Below are 12,370 nucleotides of genomic sequence, written 5' to 3' on the forward strand. Positions count from 1 at the left end.
TTGTTAATAATCATCAATATATTACATAAACGTGATGATAAAATTGTTTAAGTATGTACCATAATAGAAATACAAATTAATCAACATTATATAGCTTTACATATATATAATTATTTTTTACATATTCTTTTACAAAATTCGTGTTTCAAATTATGATTAATTTTGACCAAGTTTTCATAAACATTTCAATTTTTCATTTTTAAAAGCATTTGTAATTCTTATAATGGTATTTTCAGTGTAATAAGATGACAATTTCATGTTAAGATTTTTATTAAAATTTACTTTATTGTAATAATTATTAAATATTTTATTTTTCAATAATGTTTTAATTATTTGACTGCATCATCATCACACCTTTTTTTTTTTTGATTCAATGATTAAAGTTGATATTTTTTTTAATAGTAAAAAATATATAAACACATATGTACATTACATATAATGGCAAATTTTTAAGACCACCACTCACCCACCTCTTGACCAACCATTTTAAAAAATTAGCATTTTCTGAATTAATTTTTATTTCATTTTATTGCTTGAATTTCTTGTATTTGTTCTCTTATGAAAATTATCTTCATATTGTCATGAATATCATGCAAAAGGAATTTAAATCCTTTTTTCCCACCTTTTTCTCAATTTTTATCATTGACACTACACTTAAACATTTCAAATATTGTTATATATAAAATCCAAGTGTTAATTTATTATTTATTTATTCCATTTTCAAGTAATGCCAAAATAAAAAATTTTTTTGTTCAAGTTTAAAATTTAACGTCGCTATCAAGATACTTATTTGCGAAAATATTAGGATACAATATTTAATAAAATATCATCTATCCTTATTTATATATCACTACACTAATTATATTAAGACATTAAAAAAAACTATTAAGAATATTTTTAATAATGTAAATAAGTAATTATAAATTAACTTACTGTATTTATAAATTTAGTAAAATCAGCAAGAGATCCAATAAGCACAACTCCAGATTTCATTGGAGAAACTGAGATGGATAAATTATTTATACAATTATTTAGTCTATGTAATGATTTAACTGCTTTTAATTTTTAAAAATAATGCAATTTAAAAACATTTTTCATTTTTACTTTATATAAATTTTATTCGAAAATTAAAATATTAGAAAAGTAAAATTAAATAACATTCAAATTTAATAATTGAAATTAAATTAATTTGACTACACTTTAAAATAAAAATATACATGCTAATAAAAAAACTGTTTCAAACCAAATAAAGTATAAAAAAAGACATTAAACATTATACAATTTTGAAAAAGCTTACTGTACAGGTAAATTACTTTGAATGTATCATCAAAAATTTATCTTTAACATATTTACATCATTTTGTTTGATTTAAATGCTTATAGAGCAATAAAAATATTATTAAAGTTTGAAGATATTTATGCGTGTACATATGTTTGTATAATATATAATATTTACATTATATATCATATGATATTAAATGATATGTCAGACCTATTTTAATTTCAAAAATGCAATCCTAAAATTGTAATTTTTAAAATATTAATCATTTATAAAGGATTTACTTCATCTGAGATGGGCATTCACTCATTCGACAACAACAAAGAAGGTAATATGTCATTAACCCACCTTTCCATCATTTATCCAAGCTTCATTACTCTGAAATCAGTTTCCAGATGCCTCTATTATTTGTCAATAGAATTGTTATGCCTACTGTTTTAGTGAATTTTTATGAATTTTCTTGTTCCGTTACTGGGAGAAGGTGACATTTATAGTCCCTGACTTTGCTAATATTGTAATAAAAAAAATAATAAATTCTTTGTGTTCCTAATCGAAGACATTAGGAATAAATTTATAGAATTTAATTAAAAAAATCTGTTTGTTATACTAGTAAACTGAATTAGTATTATCTTTATCTTCATTTTTAACAAAATTCTAATTTAAATATTTAAATTTTGATTTTTACTATATTGTAATTACAAGTTTAGTAAATACACAAAACTACATTTAAAAAAATTACAATTATCCACAAAGTTTAAAAAAAAAAATATTTTAAAAAACCGGATTAAAATTCTTTAACACGTTACTGAACTATACAAGAGAGACCAATTATTTTGAAGAATATTTTCAGATATTTCATAATCACAATATATTGAATTCAAATTTTACAGTAATTATTTGAAAAATATTTCAATAAAATTTTAAAATAAGAGGAGAACATTACCTAAAATGATTGTCTCTGAGTCCAGATGGCCAAGTGGCTAAGGTGACAGCCTACCAATCTAGGGAATCCAGGATCAAATTCGGAAGAGTCAAAAACCTCGGGAATTTTTCAGGATGGCCGTACAGATATGTTATCATCCCTCACTATCCAGCTGCCCTATTGTGAGACTGACTAAACCCTGAGAGACTTAATGGGGTTGTTAAAAAAAAATCCCTCTTAGTGCCCAATGGGCAGAGAGGGTTAAAAAACTTAATCCCCATTTACATAATCTTAGAAATTAATGATTTATAACAGTACTGACATAATAAAATTAAGCTTTCTACAATTGTTAACATTTAAGTAACACTTAGATGAAGATAATTACTTTTTTTAAACATTTTAAATCTATTTTAAGCAACTCCCTCTCCGTAGATCCATTTTAAGTAATATTTGACTATAACAAATTATAAACCTAATTAACAAATCTAAACTACAAAGTTAGGAAATTTTAATGAAAATACATTACCTTGCTATAAAAATGGATATTCAATACCTCTCAAAATTTAGTTATATTTCTAATTTGTTATTAACTTAATACAGTTAAGAATTATTAATTTTGTTTTTCTTCTAACTGAAAACATTTAAAAATAATAAATCCATAAACTTTTACTCCCTGAAATTCATTTATAGAAATATACTCTTCATTATTGGTTAATGCAAAACTTAGCAAATTGAAAGATGCTTTAGGTCATATTTGAATGTTTTTACTTTGATCTTCGTTGACGAAACTTGACAATCTAAAAGATTAAACAGTTTTGGAGCATATGTAGAATAAATTTTAATACTAAAAAGTTTAATGTTCTGTTATACTCCCTATTGTTTGTCCTTATAATTCTTCAGCCATTGAAAAGATTTCTTCTCTATCTGTATAGTTTCTCAATTTTGTCAACTATAAACATTCAGACAACATTTAAATGTATAATAAATTAAACCCAATCAAACTGAACTGATGTAATGAATATAATCAATCTAGTTTTCAATGCTTTGGTGAGCTGCAATTTCCAAAATCTTCTGAAATCTAGATCTAAATTGTTGCAAAAAATGCAAAAATTATAATAAAAATGAAATAATGATATCTTTTTTTTATAGATTGAATATTTGTTATACTAGAGAACAATCTGTAGCACCAGCAGGATAAGATATTGAATATTTAAAAGTTAATTTAGAGTTAAAAATTAGAAATTAAATTTTTATCAAAAGTTTCTTGCAGTCTAGACTACGCAAAATATATTCGTGGTCCTAACTACTTTGTATATGATGTTTAAGATAGTAAATCCAATAGAACTCAACTTCTAGATACTTGCTCTGAAATATCACAAGCAATTGAAAAATCTGTCAATACAATACAACAGATATATTAAAAGTTATCACAAAATGATCAGTGGACACTATTTCAGTACAGATAAATCTGCTATATGACTAAAAAAACTTATTATAACTGAACTGTTTCATAATGTTAGTAGTAAGATGCTTTATAAAGCAATAATGAATTCATTAAAAAGTTTTTCCATACATACATCAAAATGAGAAAAAAACTTTCATACTAAAACAAGCAAATGCACAAGACTTCAGACATCATGTTTCAGATACACACAATTCTGCAAATAATTTCATTGATTAAATAGTAGTATTTTCAAAACTCAAAACATGCAGATTTAACACACAATTTAAATTGTAGAACAAATTCCAAATTTTATTTTTTGCTGGTAGTTTTCAATATTGACTTGTTTTTTTTTCCTAAGTTCTGGTAACAAGCAATTAATATTCCTATTTAAATATTGTAATTATTTCATTTATCTGATATATAGTAAATTTCAAAATATTCAGNTGCAATTTAAAAACATTTTTCATTTTTACTTTATATAAATTTTATTCGAAAATTAAAATATTAGAAAAGTAAAATTAAATAACATTCAAATTTAATAATTGAAATTAAATTAATTTGACTACACTTTAAAATAAAAATATACATGCAAATAAAAAAACTGTTTCAAACCAAATAAAGTATAAAAAAAAGACATTAAACATTATACAATTTTGAAAAAGCTTACTGTACAGGTAAATTACTTTGAATGTATCATCAAAAATTTATCTTTAACATATTTACATCATTTTGTTTGATTTAAATGCTTATAGAGCAATAAAATTATTATTAAAGTTTGAAGATATTTATGCGTGTACATATGTTTGTATAAATATATAATATTTACATTATATATCATATGATATTAAATGATATGTCAGACCTATTTTAATTTCAAAAATGCAATCCTAAAATTGTAATTTTTAAAATATTAATCATTTATAAAGGATTTACTTCATCTGAGATGGACATTCACTCATTCGACAACAACAAAGAAGGTAATATGTCATTAACCCACCTTTCCATCATTTATCCAAGCTTCATTACTCTGAAATCATTTTCCAGATGCCTCTATTATTTGTCAATAGAATTGTTATGCCTACTGTTTTAGTGAATTTTTATGAATTTTCTTGTTCCGTTACTGGGAGAAGGTGACATTTATAGTCCCTGACTTTGCTAATATTGTAATAAAAAAAATAATAAATTCTTTGTGTTCCTAATCGAAGACATTAGGAATAAATTTATAGAATTTAATTAAAAAAATCTGTTTGTTATACTAGTAAACTGAATTAGTATTATCTTTATCTTCATTTTTAACAAAATTCTAATTTAAATATTTAAATTTTGATTTTTACTATATTGTAATTACAAGTTTAGTAAATACACAAAACTACATTTAAAAAAATTACAATTATCCACAAAGTTTAAAAAAAAAAATATTTTAAAAAACCGGATTAAAATTCTTTAACACGTTACTGAACTATACAAGAGAGACCAATTATTTTGAAGAATATTTTCAGATATTTCATAATCACAATATATTGAATTCAAATTTTACAGTAATTATTTGAAAAATATTTCAATAAAATTTTAAAATAAGAGGAGAACATTACCTAAAATGATTGTCTCTGAGTCCAGATGGCCAAGTGGCTAAGGTGACAGCCTACCAATCTAGGGAATCCAGGATCAAATTCGGAAGAGTCAAAAACCTCGGGAATTTTTCAGGATGGCCGTACAGATATGTTATCATCCCTCACTATCCAGCTGCCCTATTGTGAGACTGACTAAACCCTGAGAGACTTAATGGGGTTGTTAAAAAAAATCCCTCTTAGTGCCCAATGGGCAGAGAGGGTTAAAAAACTTAATCCCCATTTACATAATCTTAGAAATTAATGATTTATAACAGTACTGACATAATAAAATTAAGCTTTCTACAATTGTTAACATTTAAGTAACACTTAGATGAAGATAATTACTTTTTTTAAACATTTTAAATCTATTTTAAGCAACTCCCTCTCCGTAGATCCATTTTAAGTAATATTTGACTATAACAAATTATAAACCTAATTAACAAATCTAAACTACAAAGTTAGGAAATTTTAATGAAAATACATTACCTTGCTATAAAAATGGATATTCAATACCTCTCAAAATTTAGTTATATTTCTAATTTGTTATTAACTTAATACAGTTAAGAATTATTAATTTTGTTTTTCTTCTAACTGAAAACATTTAAAAATAATAAATCCATAAACTTTTACTCCCTGAAATTCATTTATAGAAATATACTCTTCATTATTGGTTAATGCAAAACTTAGCAAATTGAAAGATGCTTTAGGTCATATTTGAATGTTTTTACTTTGATCTTCGTTGACGAAACTTGACAATCTAAAAGATTAAACAGTTTTGGAGCATATGTAGAATAAATTTTAATACTAAAAAGTTTAATGTTCTGTTATACTCCCTATTGTTTGTCCTTATAATTCTTCAGCCATTGAAAAGATTTCTTCTCTATCTGTATAGTTTCTCAATTTTGTCAACTATAAACATTCAGACAACATTTAAATGTATAATAAATTAAACCCAATCAAACTGAACTGATGTAATGAATATAATCAATCTAGTTTTCAATGCTTTGGTGAGCTGCAATTTCCAAAATCTTCTGAAATCTAGATCTAAATTGTTGCAAAAAATGCAAAAATTATAATAAAAATGAAATAATGATATCTTTTTTTTTTATAGATTGAATATTTGTTATACTAGAGAACAATCTGTAGCACCAGCAGGATAAGATATTGAATATTTAAAAGTTAATTTAGAGTTAAAAATTAGAAATTAAATTTTTATCAAAAGTTTCTTGCAGTCTAGACTACGCAAAATATATTCGTGGTCCTAACTACTTTGTATATGATGTTTAAGATAGTAAATCCAATAGAACTCAACTTCTAGATACTTGCTCTGAAATATCACAAGCAATTGAAAAATCTGTCAATACAATACAACAGATATATTAAAAGTTATCACAAAATGATCAGTGGACACTATTTCAGTACAGATAAATCTGCTATATGACTAAAAAAACTTATTATAACTGAACTGTTTCATAATGTTAGTAGTAAGATGCTTTATAAAGCAATAATGAATTCATTAAAAAGTTTTTCCATACATACATCAAAATGAGAAAAAAACTTTCATACTAAAACAAGCAAATGCACAAGACTTCAGACATCATGTTTCAGATACACACAATTCTGCAAATAATTTCATTGATTAAATAGTAGTATTTTCAAAACTCAAAACATGCAGATTTAACACACAATTTAAATTGTAGAACAAATTCCAAATTTTATTTTTTGCTGGTGGTTTTCAATATTGACTTGTTTTTTTTTTCCTAAGTTCTGGTAACAAGCAATTAATATTCCTATTTAAATATTGTAATTATTTCATTTATCTGATATATAGTAAATTTTAAAATATTCAGCAACAAAACAATGTCATTGACATGAAGGAATAAATTCAACATTAAAATCTCTAGTATAGGTAAAGCTGCAACAATACACAAATGGCTACTTTGTGCCAAATAATTCTGTTATTGCTTTTTGTCCTAAAATATGAAGTAATTAATATATTAATTCAGATCACCAAACAAAAAAAATTACTGTTTTATTCTAAAAACATGAAAGATTCTTGTTAAACTGTACACTTTTTGCTATTCTCATCGCATTTTCTCTTTGCTTGCTTTATTCAAATGTTGCCAATTCAACTTGTGCTCAACCTAGACATCAAAACATCTTAAGTTGTCTTTAAAATGCAGTATGACGAATCTTGCTTGGCAAAGATGTCTGCAATAGATCATTAACTAGAACAATTTTGTTCTTCCTTTCATAGCATGATTGTTCATGTACTATAAAAATTTTAAATAGTTGTTATTGAGATTTGTTTCAGCTTTATAAAAATCAATAATATTTTGCATGAAGTATTATATAAATTTGTTGATATTTGATTAGCACAAGATACTCTTGTATCTTATAAAATTATCTTGCATTCTTTTATACAGAAGACACTAGTGAATAATAACTTTAAGATAGAAAATTGATATCAGCAGAATCTGGATGATGGTTATATCTCCAAGATACTGTAATACCTTGCTTATTAAAGATTCACTAAAGTACAGCTTATATCAATAATATGCACTAGTAGATTCAATTAATGTAGAATTATTCATTATTAGCCTTAAAGTGACTGCATTATAGTGTATACAAGAACTTATAAATATATTTTAAAAAATAGTTATGCCTTTTTTTTAATTAATTTAAGCAATTATAAAAAGAAATATCAGCAGCAGCTTAAAATGCACAACTTGAAATTTATATTAATAAAACAAAATTGTATAAATAATAATAATACATCCTTTTTCACAAGTGCAAAATAAACTTACCTGTACATGAGTATCAATTTATTGACTAAAAACTTTAAAATCAAAATTAGTCATTTCTGTAGGGAAAAAAGGTCTATTCTGTTAAAGTCCAAAAATCAAAACAATTGCAATAAGTTATAGATAACCCATCCCAAAAGATTTAGATGATAACTAATCAAGAAAATTAAATGCTGTGAATATAAATAATTACACATTTTATTATTATTGAATTTTAAAAAAAATATAAAAAATTAACAAGCAGAAATTTTGAAATAAATTTACAAAACTTATACATAAATGATTATAAGAAGTTATTTAACATGCATGTTATTCATGAAAATCTATGAAAAGAAAACTGTTTACTTTTGTTGCTCAACAATCTTTGCCATATAAAATCTTCTCCCTAAATAAATAAATGCTTCATACCGACCCTGTAATCTTCAAACTTTAAACATTATTATTATCCACCTAACAAACTAAAACAACTTTTTCTACTTTTTTTTTATATTTCTTGCATAACCTGCAATTCATTGCAAAATATCAAGCAAATTCATACAATCAATCTAATTCATCAATAATAATTAAATTTTTACTCCCTGAAATCACTTTGCACTGTGTGTTCTTCTGTGCCACTGATACAGAAAATTAATGCATTCTGGTAAATTAAAATTCAAATTAAGATATCGAAGCAACTGCATATGCCAATTTGCTGTCGAATATATCTAGGCAAAGAGTAAATGACTTAATAAACATACAAGTACATAATGCAAAAATTCTTTTCAGAGTTTCTTATACTCCCTGCTCTTTACATCCTCATTTTGTCATAAATAACACATGCCGTATCTGCAACTCCATCTGCCAAATATTCACACACTCGCCTTCAGATCACCATGATTTGCCCAATACATTTCCAATAAACCCAAATATAAAACTTACATTCTGCACAAATCACTTCATCAAACCTACATTCATAGAATATACTGAAAATTACAATTTAAAAGTTACATTTTATAGCAGCAAGTGCCAACAAGCATCTTAGAAATAAACATTAAAGAAAATTCATATCACATAATTATCTTTCAATTTGAAAATGCACAAATTAAATAAGTCAGTCTCTTCTGTTAAAAAAATATATTTATTTTTAGAATATCAAAAACATTGTCAAATATTTATTCAATAAATCATTGCAAGTAACAATTCCTCTATATTTACACTTGTTGCACATCATTGCTCACATGAAATTGTCAAATTACTTTACTTGCAGGGAAATTTTAAATTCCATATGTGCTTCCATGCTTTTAAGCAATCATGCATGTAATAAAAATACAAATGCCATCTAAATGATACTGCATATATCAGATAACAATGAAATAAAAATTTATTCAATGGGTAAGCTGCAAAATATGAAATTATCTCCACACATCAGCATTACATGTGCACATACAATTTTCCAAACTGACAAAATTAAGCAGTTTCATTACAAGTTTTTAAAAAAAATTCAGTTATTTTAAACTATTTAAACGTCAAGCTTACAAATGTTTCGCTTTAATAAAAAGCCTTACATTGTCTTTTCTTCTCTAGTCCACTTTCAACGAACAACAATTGAAACAGCTGGTGTAGAAGAATCTTAGTGACAAAGAATAATCTGCAAATAAGTGTCCCATCTGGTAGGAAACCAAGCAATGGTTACCATTAAGCATAAAAGCAAAACAATTTACATTCATTACACCTCAATTTAATCTTTTTTAAAATGTTTCTTGCAATAAACTAATAATAAAAATTAATGAACTCAACATCAACTAGCAAAACAAATTTGGTTAGTACTTACACTTCATTGCTTCCCACCCTGCAAACTCATTTTCTCTGTAACAAAATCAATAGAAAAGAAAAAGCAACATAATATTTACTGCCGAAATCACAACTTAATAAACAGTAGTAAAATTCAAATAGTATTTTCACAGATATTTAAATGATTACATCAGTATTGAAACTCACGCATCAATCTGTACAATTTCACAAGTTATTCTCTACATGAAAATTCCAAAAAACTAGCTTTCTAAAGAAATGTTATTATTGGCTTACTTTCCAGAGTTGTTCTCCAGCCCAAAAAAATTTCCATTGAATCTCTCTGTTAAAAGAATGAAAGATTTGCAGAGTTGATCTATTTTATTTAAAAATAAAGTAAATAGATAACTTTTTCCTATTAAATCCTTGTCATCTTCCAAAACATTGTGACAATTGGCATTTCCATCGAAATCTTTCCCTTTGAATGGCAGAATCAGATCAAACAAAAATTGCAGTAAAAAGAAATAACTAATACATATATTTTCACCGACTGAAATATTAAAAAGAAAAACCAACTCCTCAACAGGTTAAGACTTAAAACAAGTAACATGCATATGTACTAATAAAGAAATTAGATTAGCAACACTATGCTTGAGATGATAAAACAATCGTTTGTCAGTGGAAGGATCTCTTATTGACAGTACAGCAAATGAAGTTGTTACTTACTGAAATACTGCAAGAAAGTTTTCATCCAGATATAGTTTCTAAGCTATCGAATCGCATCTTCAGTGCTGAAAACTTCTAGTGTTTGTAAGAAACTGCAAAAATATGCAAATGGCTACAAATCCTGACAAGGACAGTTATTGCTTGGTATAGTTACTTCAAACCTGGTGAATGTTACATATATGCAAGCATTGTAGCAACAAAACCAACCTTGCTTCTGAAAATGTGGAGTAAAAAACAGTTAGTGTTGGATCATCTAGATTTAATTTGTATGATGAATCTGATTAATTATTAATACTACAATAAAAAGAATAAACTGCACTCCCTCATTCTGAACTACTGCAAATTTATCTGTTGTTCCTGCTTGTCAAAATGGCTTTCCTTTGTAAAAATTGTATTAGCATGTCATCTTATGTCTTGATATTATAAATCTTAAATTGATCAGAACACATTTTAAAATTATTTACAATCAAACTGGTAGTGATTTCTTTCAATCTGTAAATTATAAAATTATGGTTTAACTTTTGAAAAATCACAAGAGATAATTTCTTATTTATAAAGAAAATAAAGTTTTTCATTAGGTAGATTATTATTATTACAGCTAAAACATAATAGTTAATTTTCTTTAATATTTCATCATTTCTTTCAATTTAAACTGCATTATTATTTCTTCAGTATAGTTTTATTTATAAATGCTGTGTAGGTTGATAAAATACTTTACATATTTCACTGCTTTATTTAATACTCCATTTATAAATTTGAAATTATATAATTAGATCCAATCTGTTTTGTAACTAGTAAAATTAAAACCAGAAATTGTATTAATTTTATTTTTTTAGAACAGTTTAAAATCACAAAAGCATTTTTTTAAATTTTTATTTACAAGTATTACTTTATCATAAAGAAATTATTATTATTGTAAATTATTGAATTAAGACAGACAATGTAGAAATATCAGAAAATTATTTAAACATTAAAGATTAAAAAAATATATTTTTTTTAAATTATTTTGCTTTTACAATTATGGAAGATATGTGAAAAAAATTTAGAACAAATCTTCAATAAATTTAAATGCACCACTTTCATGTTATTCAATCCAAACACATTTTGTCAAATCAATTAAAAATTAATGACAATCATAGTTAAGTAATGTTTTGAGAAATTATATCTTAAATATAAAAGTAAACACCTTGAATTATTTAGTCTTTTTAAATGGTTTCCATTGATTATTGAATTTATTAGAAAAGGGAAAAAATTAGCGACTTTTTCTCTATTCTGAGAACAGATTGACCAACAAGAATATTTTTATTCATATCCAAATCAGCTAGATCAATTTGAAAAACTCCCTGATATACATTGGCACATCTATAAGAAAAAAAACTTTTCTGAAGAAATGTAATCTACAAAAATTTTACATTTATGTAATATTAATTCCATGCTTCAAGGCTTTAAATGCAATTAAACTATACAGAATAAGAATGTTCTTGTAATGATTATACAATATTAATTAATATGTTTAGTTCTTGTTACTTTTTCTTAACCTGAAAATAATCTAATGTATCATTTCAAATTTAAATCTCATCTGCATGTTATCAGACATTTATAAACTATAGGTAACAACGAAATTCATATTTGAAAATATAAATATTAGAATGGAGAGATTTTATCTGGGATAATCTACAATAGTAATAAATAAAATCATATTGTAAAGAATACATAAAATTAAAAACAAAATATTAATTTATATTTGAATGAAATCATTCAATTAGCAAATTACTTAAGGAATTTTAAGGATTACATTTTCACTTATGCTGTAGCAACT

At 24.8% G+C, this 12,370-nt stretch overlaps 1 long non-coding RNA gene across 2 annotated transcripts in view; it reads right to left on the bottom strand.

Annotated features, from left to right (window-relative positions):
• LOC111612461 overlaps positions 1-11,428 on the bottom strand; it is a 42,623-nt gene extending 31,195 nt beyond the window's left edge. The window contains exons 1-3 of one of the 2 annotated variants that reach the window (XR_002754607.1): positions 5,237-11,428; positions 4,642-4,799; positions 934-1,001 (exon numbers count right to left, since the gene is read on the bottom strand). This is a non-coding gene — a long non-coding RNA (uncharacterized LOC111612461). Of the gene's footprint in view, positions 1-933; positions 1,002-1,626; positions 1,785-2,221; positions 4,055-4,641; positions 4,800-5,236 lie in introns of those variants that run through there. The other variant, XR_002754608.1, reaches the window with a different exon arrangement.
• Between the last annotated feature and the right edge of the window lie 942 nt (positions 11,429-12,370).

The sequence above is a fragment of the Centruroides sculpturatus genome, unplaced genomic scaffold (genome assembly GCF_000671375.1).
Source record: "Centruroides sculpturatus isolate CEXI.00-Female unplaced genomic scaffold, Cexi_2.0 scaffold1762, whole genome shotgun sequence".
NCBI classification, from domain to species: domain Eukaryota; kingdom Metazoa; phylum Arthropoda; class Arachnida; order Scorpiones; family Buthidae; genus Centruroides; species Centruroides sculpturatus.